Source organism: Taudactylus pleione, unplaced genomic scaffold, assembly GCF_031769625.1.
Source record: "Taudactylus pleione unplaced genomic scaffold, aTauple2 ptg000926l, whole genome shotgun sequence".
NCBI lineage: Eukaryota > Metazoa > Chordata > Amphibia > Anura > Myobatrachidae > Taudactylus > Taudactylus pleione.
The window spans coordinates 972,231-986,027 of NW_028285327.1; the positions used below are offsets into that span (position 1 = coordinate 972,231).

General features: G+C 50.5%; 1 protein-coding gene across 4 annotated transcripts in view; it reads right to left on the minus strand.

Annotated features, from left to right (window-relative positions):
* SHTN1 (shootin 1) overlaps positions 1–13,797 on the minus strand; it is a 298,248-nt gene that overhangs the window by 85,504 nt on the left and 198,947 nt on the right. The gene's annotated exons all lie outside the window — the stretch shown is intronic.

Genomic DNA, 13,797 nt, shown 5'->3' on the forward strand with positions numbered 1-13,797 from the left:
AATTATCCAGCTCACTGCTACAGAGCCTATTAGTGACATGTCAGCCATACAGCTCTCCCCTACTTATCCAGCTCACTGCTACAGAGCCTGTTAGTGACCTGTCACCCATACAGCCCTCCCTACTTATCCAGCTCACTGCTACAGAGCCTATTAGTGACATGTCAGCCATACAGCTCTCCCCTACTTATCCAGCTCACTGCTACAGAGCCTATTAGTGACCTGTCACCCATACAGCCCTCCCCTACTTATCCAGCTCACTGCTACAGAGCCTATTAGTGACATGTCAGCCATACAGGTCTCCCCTACTTATCAAGCTCACAGCTACAGAGCCTATTAGTATCCTGTCAGCCATACAGCCCTCCCCTACCTATCCAGCTTACTGGTACAGAGCCTATTAGTGTCCGCTCAGCCATAAAGCCCTCCCCTACATATCCAGCTCACTGCTATAGAGCCTATTAGAGACCTGTCAGCCATACAGCTCTCCCCTACCTACCCAGCTCAATTCTACAGAGACTATTAGTGACCTGTCAGCCATACAGCTCTCCCCTACCTACCCAGCTCAATTCTACAGAGACTATTAGTGACCTGTCAGCCATACAGGTCTCCCCTACTTATCCAGCTCACTGCTACAGAGCTTATTAGGGTCCTGTCAGCCATACAGGTCTCCCCTACTTATCCAGCTCACTGCTACAGAGCCTATTAGTGACCTGTCAGCCATACAGCTCTCCCCTACTTATCGAGCTCACTGCTACAGAGCTTATTAGGGTCCTGTCAGCCATACAGGTCTCCACTACTTATCCAGCTCACTGCTACAGAGCCTATTAGTGACCTGTCAGCCATACAGGTCTCCCCTACCTACCCAGCTCACTGCTACAGAGCCTATTAGAGACCTGTCAGCCATACAGGTCTCCCCTACGTATCCAGCTCACTACTATAGCGCCTATTAGTGTACTGTCACCCATACAGCTCTCCCCTACTTATCCAGCTCACTACTATAGCGCCTATTAGTGTACTGTCACCCATACAGCTCTCCCTTACTTATCCAGCTCACTACTACAGCACCTATTAGTGTACTGTCACCCATACCTCTCTCCCATACTTATCCAGCTCACTACTACAGAGCCTATTAGTGACCTGTCAGCCATACAGCTCTCCCCTACTTATCCAGCTCACTACTACAGCACCTATTAGTGTACTGTCCCTCATACCTCTCTCCCCTACTTATCCAGCTCACTGCTACAGAGCCTATTAGTGACCTGTCAGCAATACAGCTCTCCCCTACTTATCCAGCTCACTAGTACAGCGCCTATTAGTTTACTGTCAGCCATACAGGTCTCCCCTACTTATCCAGCTCACTGCTACAGAGCCTATTAGTGACCTGTCAGCCATACAGCCCTTCCCTACCTATCTAGCTCACTGCTACAGAGCCTATTAGTGACCTGTCAGCCATACAGCTCTCCCCTACTTATCCAGCTCACTGCTACAGAGCCTATTAGTGATCTGTCAGCCATACAGCCCTCCCCTACTTATCCAGCTCACTGCTCCAGAGCCTATTAGTGACCTGTCAGCCATACAGCTCTCCCCTAATTATCCAGCTCACTGCTCCAGAGCCTATTAGTGACATGTCAGCCATACAGCTCTCCCCTACTTATCCAGCTCACTGGAACAGAGCCTATTAGTGACCTGTCAGCCATACAGCCCTCCCCAACTTATCCAGCTCACTGGTACAGAGCCTATTAGTGACCTGTCAGCCATATAGGTCTCCCCTACTTATCCAGCTCACTGCTACAGAGCCTATTAGTGACCTGTCAGCCATACAGCCCTCCCCTACCTATCCAGCTCACTGGTACAGAGCCTATTAGTGTCCGCTCAGCCATACAGCCCTCCCCTACATATCCAGCTCACTGCTACAGAGCCTATTAGTGACCTGTCAGCCATACAGCTCTCCCCTACAAGTCCAGCTCACTGCTACAGAGCCTATTAGTGACCTGTCAGCCATACAGCTCTCCCCTACAAGTCCAGCTCACTGCTACAGAGACTATTAGTGACCTGTCAGCCATACAGGTCTCCCCTGCTTATCCAGCTCACTGCTACATAGCCTATTAGAGACCTGTCAGCCATACAGCTCTCCCCTACTTATCCAGCTCACTACTACAGCACCTATTAGTGTACTGTCACCCAAACCTCTCTCCCATACTTATCCAGCTCACTACTACAGAGCCTATTAGTGACCTGTCAGCCATACAGCTCTCCCCTACTTATCGAGCTCACAGCTCCAGAGCCTATTAGTAACATGTCAGCCATACATCTCTCCCCTACCTGTCCAGCTCACTGCTACAAAGCCTATTAGTGACATGTCAGCCATACAGCTCTCCCCTACCTACCCAGCTCATTGCTACAGAGCCTATTAGTGACCTGTCAGCCATACAGGTCTCCCCTACCTACCCAGCTCACTGCTACAGAGCCTATTAGAGACCTGTCAGCCATACAGGTCTCCCCTACTTATCCAGCTCACTGCTACAGAGCCTATTAGTGACCTGTCAGCCATACAGGTCTCCCCTACTTATCCAGCTCACTGCTACAGAGCCTATTAGTGACCTGTCAGCCATACAGGTCTCCCCTACCTACCCAGCTCACTGCTACAGAGCCTATTAGAGACCTGTCAGCCATACAGGTCTCCCCTACTTATCCAGCTCACTGCTACAGAGCCTATTAGTGACCTGTCAGCCATACAGCTCTCCCCTACTTATCCAGCTCACTGCTACAGAGCCTATTAGTGACCTGTCAGCCATACAGGTCTCCCCTACCTACCCAGCTCACTGCTACAGAGCCTATTAGAGACCTGTCAGCCATACAGGTCTCCCCTACTTATCCAGCTCACTGCTACAGAGCCTATTAGTGACCTGTCAGCCATACAGGTCTCCCCTACCTACCCAGCTCACAGCTACAGAGCCTATTAGTGACATGTCAGCCATACAGGTCTCCCCTACTTATCCAGCTCACTGCTACAGAGCCAATTAGTGACAGGTCAGCCACACAGCTCTCCCCTACTTATCCAGCTCACTGCTACAGATCTTATTAGTGACATGTCAGCCATACAGCCCTCCCCTACCTATCCAGCTCACTGCTACAGAGCTTATTAGTGACCTGTCAGCCATACAGCTCTCCCCTACCTATCCAGCTCACTGCTACAGACCCAATTAGTGACCTGTCAGCCATACAGCTCTCCACTACTTATCCAGCTCACTGCTACAGAGCCTATTAGTGACATGTCAGCCATACAGCTCTCCCCTACTTATCCAGCTCACTGCTACAGAGCCTATTAGTGACATGTCAGCCATACAGCCCTCCCCTACTTATCCAGCTCACCGCTGCAGAGCCTATTAGTGACCTGTCAGCCATACAGCTCTCCCCTACTTATCCAGCTCACTACTATAGGGCCTATTAGTGTACTGTCACCCATACAGCTCTCCCCTACTTATCCGGCTCACTACTACAGCGCCTATTAGTGACATGTCAGCCATACAGGTCTCCCCTACTTATCCAGCTCACTACTATAGTGCCTATTAGTGTACTGTCACCCATACAGCTCTCCCCTACTTATCCAGCTCACTACTATAGCGCCTATTAGTGTACTGTCACCCATACAGCTCTCCCCTACTTATCCAGCTCACTAGTACAGCGCCTATTAGTGACCTGTCACCCATACAGCCCTCCCCTACTTATCCAGCTCACTGCTACAGAGCCTATTAGTGACATGTCAGCCATACAGCTCTCCCCTACTTATCCAGCTCACTGCTACAGAGCCTATTAGTGACCTGTCAGCCAAACAGCTCTCCCCTACTTATCCAGCTCACTGCTACAGAGCCTATTAGTGTCCTGTCAGCCATACAGCCCTCCCTTACCTATCCAGCTCACTGGTACAGAGCCTATTAGTGACCTGTCAGCCATACAGCCCTCCCCTACCTATCTAGCTCACTGCTACAGAGCCTATTAGTGACCTGTCAGCCATACAGCCATCCCCTAATTATCCAGCTCACTGCTACAGAGCCTATTAGTGACCTGTCAGCCATACAGCCCTCCCCTAATTATCCAGCTCACTGCTACAGAGCCTATTAGTGACCTGTCAGCCATACAGCTCTCCCCTACTTATCCAGCTCACTGCTACAGAGCCTATTAGTGACCTGTCACCCATACAGCCCTCCCCTACTTATCCAGCTCACTGCTACAGAGCCTATTAGTGACCTGTCAGCCATACAGCTCTCCCCTACTTATCCAGCTCACTAGTACAGCACCTATTAGTTTACTGTCAGCCATACAGGTCTCCCCTACTTATCCAGCTCACTAGTACAGCGCCTATTAGTTTACTGTCAGCCATACAGCTCTCCCCTACTTATCCAACTCACCGCTACAGAGCCTATTAGTGACCTGTCAGCCATACAGGTCTCCCCTACCTACCCAGCTCACTGCTACAGAGCCTATTAGTGACATGTCAGCCATACAGGTCTCCCCTACTTATCCAGCTCACTGCTACAGAGCCAATTAGTGACAGGTCAGCCATACAGGTCTCCCCTACTTATCCAGCTCACTGCTACAGAGCCTATTAGTGACATGTCAGTCATACAGCTCTCCCCTACTTATCCAGCTCACTGCTACAGATCTTATTAGTGACATGTCAGCCATACAGCCCTCCCCTACCTATCCAGCTCACTGCTACAGAGCCTATTAGTGACCTGTCAGCCATACAGCTCTCCCCTACCTATCCAGCTCACTGCTACAGACCCTATTAGTGACCTGTCAGCCATACAGCTCTCCACTACTTATCCAGCTTACTGCTACAGAGCCTATTAGTGACATGTCAGCCATACAGCTCTCCCCTACTTATCCAGCTCACTGCTACAGAGCCTATTAGTGACATGTCAGCCATACAGCCCTCCCCTACCTATCCAGCTCACCGCTGCAGAGCCTATTAGTGACCTGTCAGCCATACAGCTCTCCCCTACTTATCCAGCTCACTACTATAGGGCCTATTAGTGTACTGTCACCCATACAGCTCTCCCCTACTTATCCGGCTCACTACTACAGCGCCTATTAGTGACATGTCAGCCATACAGGTCTCCCCTACTTATCCAGCTCACTACTATAGCGCCTATTAGTGTACTGTCACCCATACAGCTCTCCCCTACTTATCCAGCTCACTACTATAGCGCCTATTAGTGTACTGTCACCCATACAGCTCTCCCCTACTTATCCAGCTCACTAGTACAGCGCCTATTAGTGACCTGTCACCCATACAGCTCTCCCCTACTTATCCAGCTCACTGCTACAGAGCCTATTAGTGACCTGTCAGCCAAACAGCTCTCCCCTACTTATCCAGCTCACTGCTACAGAGCCTATTAGTGTCCTGTCAGCCATACAGCCCTCCCTTACCTATCCAGCTCACTGGTACAGAGCCTATTAGTGACATGTCAGCCATACAGGTCTCCCCTACTTATCCAGCTCACTAGTACAGCGCCTATTAGTGTACTGTCAGCCATACAGGTCTCCCCTACTTATCCAGCTCACTAGTAGAGCGCCTATTAGTTTACTGTCAGCCATACAGCTCTCCCCTACTTATCCAGTTTACTAGTACAGCGCCTATTAGTTTACTGTGAGCCATACAGGTCTCCCCTACTTATCCAGCTCACTGCTACAGAGCCTATTAGTGACCTGTCAGCCATAAAGGTCTCCCCTACCGATCCAGCTCACTGCTACAGAGCCTATTAGTGACCTGTCAGCCATACAGCCCTCCCCTACCTATCTAGCTCACTGCTACAGAGCCTATTAGTGACCTGTCAGCCATACAGCCCTCCCCTAATTATCCAGCTCACTGCTACAGAGCCTATTAGTGACCTGTCAGCCATACAGCCCTCCCCTAATTATCCAGCTCACTGCTACAGAGCCTATTAGTGACCTGTCAGCCATACAGCTCTCCCCTACTTATCCAGCTCACTGCTACAGATCCTATTAATGACCTGTCACCCATACAGCCCACCCCTACCTATCCAGCTCACTGCTACAGAGCCTATTAGAGACCTGTCACCCATACAGCCCTCCCCTACTTATCCAGCTCACTGCTACAGAGCCTATTAGTGACCTGTCAGCCATACAGCTCTCCCCTACTTATCCAGCTCACTGCTACAGAGCCTATTAGTGACCTGTCAGCCATACAGCTCTCCCCTACTTTATCCAGCTCACTGCTACAGAGCCTATTAGTGACCTCTCACCCATACAGCCCTCCCCTACTTATCCAGCTCACTGCTACAGAGCCTATTAGTGACATGTCAGCCATACAGCTCTCCCCTACTTATCCAGCTCACTGCTACAGAGCCTATTAGTGACCTGTCAGGCATACAGCTCTCCCCCTACTTATCCAGCTCACTGCTACAGAGCCTATTAGTGACCTGTCAGCCATACAGCTCTCCCCTACTTATCCAGCTCAATGCTACAGAGCCTATTAGTGACCTGTCAGCCATACAGCTCTCCCCTACCTATCCAGCTCACTGCTACAGAGCCTATTAGTGACCTGTCAGCCATACAGCTCTCCCCTACTTATCCAGCTCACTGCTACAGAGCCTATTAGTGACCTGTCAGCCATACAGCCCTCCCCTACTTATCCAGCTCACTGCTCCAGAGCCTATTAGTGACCTGTCAGCCATACAGCTCTCCCCTACTTATCCAGCTCACTGCTCCAGAGCCTATTAGTGACATGTCAGCCATACAGCTCTCCCCTACTTATCCAGCTCACTGCTACAGAGCCTATTAGTGACTTTTCAGCAATACAGCTCTCCCCTACTTATCCAGCTCACTGGAACAGAGCCTATTAGTGACCTGTCAGCCATACAGCCCTCCCCAACTTATCCAGCTCACTGGTACAGAGCCTATTAGTGACCTGTCAGCCATACAGGTCTCCCCTACTTATCCAGCTCACTGCTACAGAGCCTATTAGTGACCTGTCAGCCATACAGCTCTCCCCTACTTATCCAGCTCACTGCTATAGAGCCTATTAGTGACATGTCAGCCATACAGCTCTCCCCTACCTATCCAGCTCACTGCTACAGATCCTATTAGTGACATGTCAGACATACAGCTCTCCTGTACCTATCCAGCTCACTGCTACAGAGCCTATTAGTGTCCGCTCAGCCATACAGCCCTCCCCTACATATCCAGCTCACTGCTACAGAGCCTATTAGTGACCTGTCAGCCATACAGCTCTCCCCTACAAGTCCAGCTCACTGCTACAGAGCCTATTAGTGACCTGTCAGCCATACAGCTCTCCCCTACAAGTCCAGCTCACTGCTACAGAGACTATTAGTGACCTGTCAGCCATACAGGTCTCCCCTGCTTATCCAGCTCACTGCTACATAGCCTATTAGAGACCTGTCAGCCATACAGCCCTCCCCTACAAGTCCAGCTCACTGCTACAGAGCCTATTAGAGACCTGTCAGCCATACAGGTCTCCCCTACTTATCCAGCTCACTACTCTAGCGCCTATTAGTGTACTGTCACCCATACAGCTCTCCCCTACCTACCCAGCTCACTGCTACAGAGCCTATTAGCGACCTGTCAGCCATACAGGTCTCCCCTACTTATCCAGCTCATTGCTACAGAGCCTATTAGTGACCTGTCAGCCATACAGCTCTCCCCTACCTACCCAGATCACCGCTACAGAGCCTATTAGTGACCTGTCAGCCATACAGGTCTCGCCTACCTACCCAGCTCACTGCTACAGAGCCTATTAGAGACCTGTCAGCAATACAGGTCTCCCCTACTTATCCAGCTCACTACTATAGTGCCTATTAGTGTACTGTCACCCATACAGCCCTCCCCTACATATCCAGCTCACTGCTACAGAGCCTATTAGTGACATGTCAGCCATACAGCTCTCCCCTACTTATCCAGCTCACTGCTACAGAGCCTATTAGTGACCTGTCAGCCAAACAGTTCTCCCCTACTTATCCAGCTCACTGCTACAGAGCCTATTAGTGTCCTGTCAGCCATACAGCTCTCCCCTACTTATCCAGCTCAATGCTACAGAGCCTATTTGTGACCTGTCAGCCATACAGCCCTCCCCTAATTATCCATCTCACTGCTACAGAGCCTATTAGTGGCCTGTCAGCCATACAGCTCTCCCCTACCTATCCAGCTCACTGCTACAGAGACTATTAGTGACTTGTCAGCCAAACAGCTCTCCCCTACTTATCCATCTCACTGCTACAGAGCCTATTAGTGACCTGTCAGCCATACAGCTCTCCCCTACCGACCCAGCTCACCGCTACAGAGCCTATTAAAGACCTGTCAGCCATACAGGTCTCCCCTACCTATCCAACTCACTGCTACAGAGCCTATTAGAGACCTGTCAGCCATACAGCTCTCCCCTACTTATCCAGCTCACTGCTACAGAGCCTATTAGTGACCTGTCAGCCATACAGCCCTCCCCTACTTATCCAGCTCACTGCTACAGAGCCTATTAGTGACCTGTCACCCATACAGCCCTCCCCTACCTATCCAGCTCACTGCTACAGAGCCTATTAGTGACCTGTCAGCCATACAGCCCTCCCCTACTTATCCAGCTCACTGCTACAGAGCCTATTAGTGACCTGTCAGCCATACAGCTCTCCCCTACTTATCCAGCTCACTGCTACAGAGCCTATTAGTGACCTTTCTGCCATACAGCTCTCCCCTACTTATCCAGCTCACTGGTCCAGAGCCTATTAGTGACCTGTCAGCCATACAGCCCTCCCCTACTTATCCAGCTCACTGGTACAGAGCCTATTAGTGACCTGTCAGCCATATAGGTCTCCCCTACTTATCCAGCTCACTGCTACAGAGCCTATTAGTGACCTGTCAGCCATACAGCTCTCCCCTACTTATCCAGCTCACTGGTCCAGAGCCTATTAGTGACCTGTCAGCCATACAGCCCTCCCCTACTTATCCAGCTCACTGGTACAGAGCCTATTAGTGACCTGTCAGCCATACAGGTCTCCCCTACTTATCCAGCTCACTGCTACAGAGCCTATTAGTGACCTGTCAGCCATACAGCTCTCCCCTACTTATCCAGCTCACTACTATAGGGCCTATTAGTGACATGTGAGCCATACAGGTCTCCCCTACTTATCCAGCTCACTACTATAGCGCCTATTAGTGTACTGTCACCCATACAGCTCTCCCCTACTTATCCAGCTCACTACTATAGTGCCTATTAGTGTACTGTCACCCATACAGCTCTCCCCTACTTATCCAGCTCACTAGTACAGCGCCTATTAGTGACCTGTCACCCATACAGCCCTCCCCTACTTATCCAGCTCACTGCTACAGAGCCTATTAGTGACATGTCAGCCATACAGCTCTCCCCTACTTATCCAGCTCACTGCTACAGAGCCTATTAGTGACCTGTCAGCCAAACAGCTCTCCCCTACTTATCCAGCTCACTGCTACAGAGCCTATTAGTGTCCTGTCAGCCATACAGCCCTCACTTACCTATCCAGCTCACTGGTACAGAGCCTATTAGTGACATGTCAGCCATACAGCTCTCCCCTACCTACCCAGCTCACTGCTACAGAGCCTATTAGTGACCTGTCAGCCATACAGCCCTCCCCTACCTACCCAGCTCACTGCTACAGAGCCTATTAGTGACATGTCAGCCATAGAGGTCTCCCCTACTTATCCATCTCACTGCTACAGAGCCTATTAGTGACCTGTCAGCCATACAGCTCTCCCCCTACTTATCCATCTCACTGCTACAGAGCCTATTAGTGACATGTCAGCCATACAGCTCTCCCCTACTTATCCTGCTCACCGCTACAGAGCCTGTTAGTGACCTGTCAGCCATACAGCTCTCCCCTACCGACCCAGCTCACCGCTACAGAGCCTATTAGTGACCTGTCAGCCATACAGGTCTCCCCTACCTATCCAACTCACTGCTACAGAGCCTATTAGAGACCTGTCAGCCATACAGGTCTCCCCTACTTATCCAGCTCACTGCTACAGAGCCTATTAGTGACCTGTCAGCCATACAGCTCTCTCCTACTTATCCAGCTCACTGCTACAGAGCCTATTAGTGACCTGTCACCCATACAGCCCTCCCCTTCCTATCCAGCTCACTGCTATAGAGCCTATTAGTGACATGTCAGCCATACAGCTCTCCCCTACCTATCCAGCTCACTGCTACAGATCCTATTAGTGACATGTCAGCCATACAGCTCTCCTGTACCTATCCAGCTCACTGCTACAGAGCCTATTAGTGTCCGCTCAGCCATACAGCCCTCCCCTACATATCCAGCTCACTGCTACAGAGCCTATTAGTGACCTGTCAGCCATACAGCTCTCCCCTACTTATCCAGCTCACTACTCTAGCGCCTATTAGTGTACTGTCACCCATACAGCTCTCCCCTACCTACCCAGCTCACTGCTACAGAGCCTATTAGCGACCTGTCAGCCATACAGGTCTCCCCTACTTATCCAGCTCACTGCTAAAGAGCCTATTAGTGACCTGTCAGCCATACAGCTCTACGCTACCTAACCAGATCACCGCTACAGAGCCTATTAGTGACCTGTCAGCCATACAGGTCTCGCCTACCTACCCAGCTCACTGCTACAGAGCCTATTAGAGACCTGTCAGCCATACAGGTCTCCCCTACTTATCCAGCTCACTGCTACAGAGCCTATTAGTGACCTGTCAGCCATACAGCTCTCCCCTACTTATCCAGCTCACTACTATAGGGCCTATTAGTGACATGTCAGCCATACAGCTCTCCGCTACCTACCCAGATCACCGCTACAGAGCCTATTAGTGACCTGTCAGCCATACAGGTCTCGCCTACCTACCCAGCTCACTGCTACAGAGCCTATTAGAGACTGTCAGCCATACAGGTCTCCCCTACTTATCCAGCTCACTGCTACAGAGCCTATTAGTTACCTGTCAGCCATACAGGTCTCCCCTACTTATCCAGCTCACTACTATAGCGCCTATTAGTGTACTGTCACCCATACAGCTCTCCCCTACTTATCCAGCTCACTACTATAGTGCCTATTAGTGTACTGTCACCCATACAGCTCTCCCCTACTTATCCAGCTCACTAGTACAGCGCCTATTAGTGACATGTCAGCCATACAGCTCTCCCCTACTTATCCAGCTCACTGCTACAGAGCCTATTAGTGACCTGTCAGCCAAACAGCTCTCCCCTACTTATCCAGCTCACTGCTACAGAGCCTATTAGTGTCCTGTCAGCCATACAGCCCTCCCTTACCTATCCAGCTCACTGGTACAGAGCCTATTAGTGACATGTCAGCCATACAGCTCTCCCCTACCTACCCAGCTCACTGCTACAGAGCCTATTAGTGACCTGTCAGCCATACAGCCCTCCCCTACCTACCCAGCTCACTGCTACAGAGCCTATTAGTGACATGTCAGCCATAGAGGTCTCCCCTACTTATCCATCTCACTGCTACAGAGCCTATTAGTGACCTGTCAGCCATACAGCTCTCCCCTACCTATCCAGCTCACTGCTACAGAGCCTATTAGTGACCTGTCAGCCAAACAGCTCTCCCCTACTTATCCATCTCACTGCTACAGAGCCTATTAGAGATCTGTCAGCCATACAGGTCTCCCCTACTTATCCAGCTCACTGCTACAGAGCCAATTAGTGACAGGTCAGCCATACAGCTCTCCCCTACTTATCCAGCTCACTGCTACAGAGCCTATTAGTAACATGTCAGCCATACATCTCTCCCCTACCTATCCATCTCACTGCTACAGAGCCTATTAGAGACCTGTCAGCCATACAGCTCTCCCCTACTTATCCAGCTCACTGCTACAGAGCCTATTAGTGACCTGTCAGCCATACAGCTCTCCCCTACTTATCCAGCTCACTGCTACAGAGCCTATTAGTGACATGTCAGCCATACAGCTCTCCACTAATTATCCAGCTCACTGCTACAGAGCTTATTAGGGTCCTGTCAGCCATACAGCCCTCCCCTACCTATCCAGCTCACTGCTACAGAGACTATTAGTGACCTGTCAGCCATACAGCTCTCCCCTACTTATCCAGCTCACTGCTACAGAGCCTATTAGTGACATGTCAGCCATACAGCTCTCCACTAATTATCCAGCTCACTGCTACAGAGCTTATTAGGGTCCTGTCAGCCATACAGCCCTCCCCTACCTATCTAGCTCACTGGTACAGAGCCTATTAGTGACCTGTCAGCCATACAGCCCTCCCCTACCTATCCAGCTCACTGCTACAGAGACTATTAGTGACCTGTCAGCCATACAGCTCTCCCCTACTTATCCAGCTCACTACTACAGAGCCTATTAGTGACCTGTCAGCCATACAGCTCTCCCCTACTTATCCAGCTCACTGCTACAGAGCCTATTAGTGACCTGTCAGCCATACAGCCCTCCCCTACTTATCCAGCTCACTACTACAGAGCCTATTAGTGACCTGTCAGCCATACAGCTCTCCCCTACTTATCCAGCTCACTGCTACAGAGCCTATTAGTGACCTGTCAGCCATACAGCCCTCCCCTACTTATCCAGCTCACTGCTACAGAGCCTATTAGTATCCTGTCAGCCATACAGCTCTCCCCTACTTATCCAGCTCACTGCTACAGAGCCTATTAGTGACCTGTCAGCCATACAGCCCTCCCCTACTTATCCAGCTCACTGCTACAGAGCCTATTAGTGACCTGTCAGCCATACAGCTCTCCCCTACTTATCCAGCTCACTGCTGCAGAGCCTATTAGTGACCTGTCAGCCATACAGCCCTCCCCTACTTATCCAGCTCACTGCTACAGAGCCTATTAGTGACCTGTCAGCCATACAGCTCTCCCCTACTTATCCAGCTCACTGCTACAGAGCCTATTAGTGACCTGTCAGCCATACAGCCCTCCCCTACTTATCCAGCTCACTGCTACAGAGCCTATTAGTATCCTGTCAGCCATACAGCTCTCCCCTACTTATCCAGCTCACTGCTACAGAGCCTATTAGTGACCTGTCAGCCATACAGCCCTCCCCTACTTATCCAGCTCACTGCTACAGAGCCTATTAGTGACCTGTCAGCCATACAGCTCTCCCCTACTTATCCAGCTCACTGCTACAGAGCTTATTAGGGTCCTGTCAGCCATACAGCCCTCCCCTACCTATCTAGCTCACTGGTACAGAGCCTATTAGTGACCTGTCAGCCATACAGCCCTCCCCTACCTATCCAGCTCACTGCTACAGAGCCTATTAGTGACCTGTCAGCCATACAGCTCTCCCCTACTTATCCAGCTCATTGCTACAGAGCCTATTAGTGACCTGTTAGCCATACAGCCCTCCACTAATTATCAAGCTCACTGCTACAGAGTGACCCCCTCCCAATTTACATCAGGTAAAATAAGGACCCCTCCCAGTTCACATCAGGTCGAATAAAGACCCCTCCCAGTTTAGATCAGGTAGAATAAAGACCCCTCCCAGTTTAGATCAGGTAGAATAAAGACCCCTCCCAGTTTACATCAATCGGTATTTCAACACCTATCTTAAGTCAAATGTTGGCCTTGACCCGTCGGGATTGAAACCAGCGGCATCGCGGCCGCCGTGCTGATAACTACATCCCGTTATAAAGATCCTGCTGAATCACTGCTAGTGTCATCTCTGAGCTCTGTGGATCTATAAAGGTGCGGTACCATGCCACCTATAAACAATGGCCATAACGGTAAGAAAAGAGCCCACATCAATCCAGTACAGTCAGTGGTGAGCGCTACGTTTACAAGCGGGTG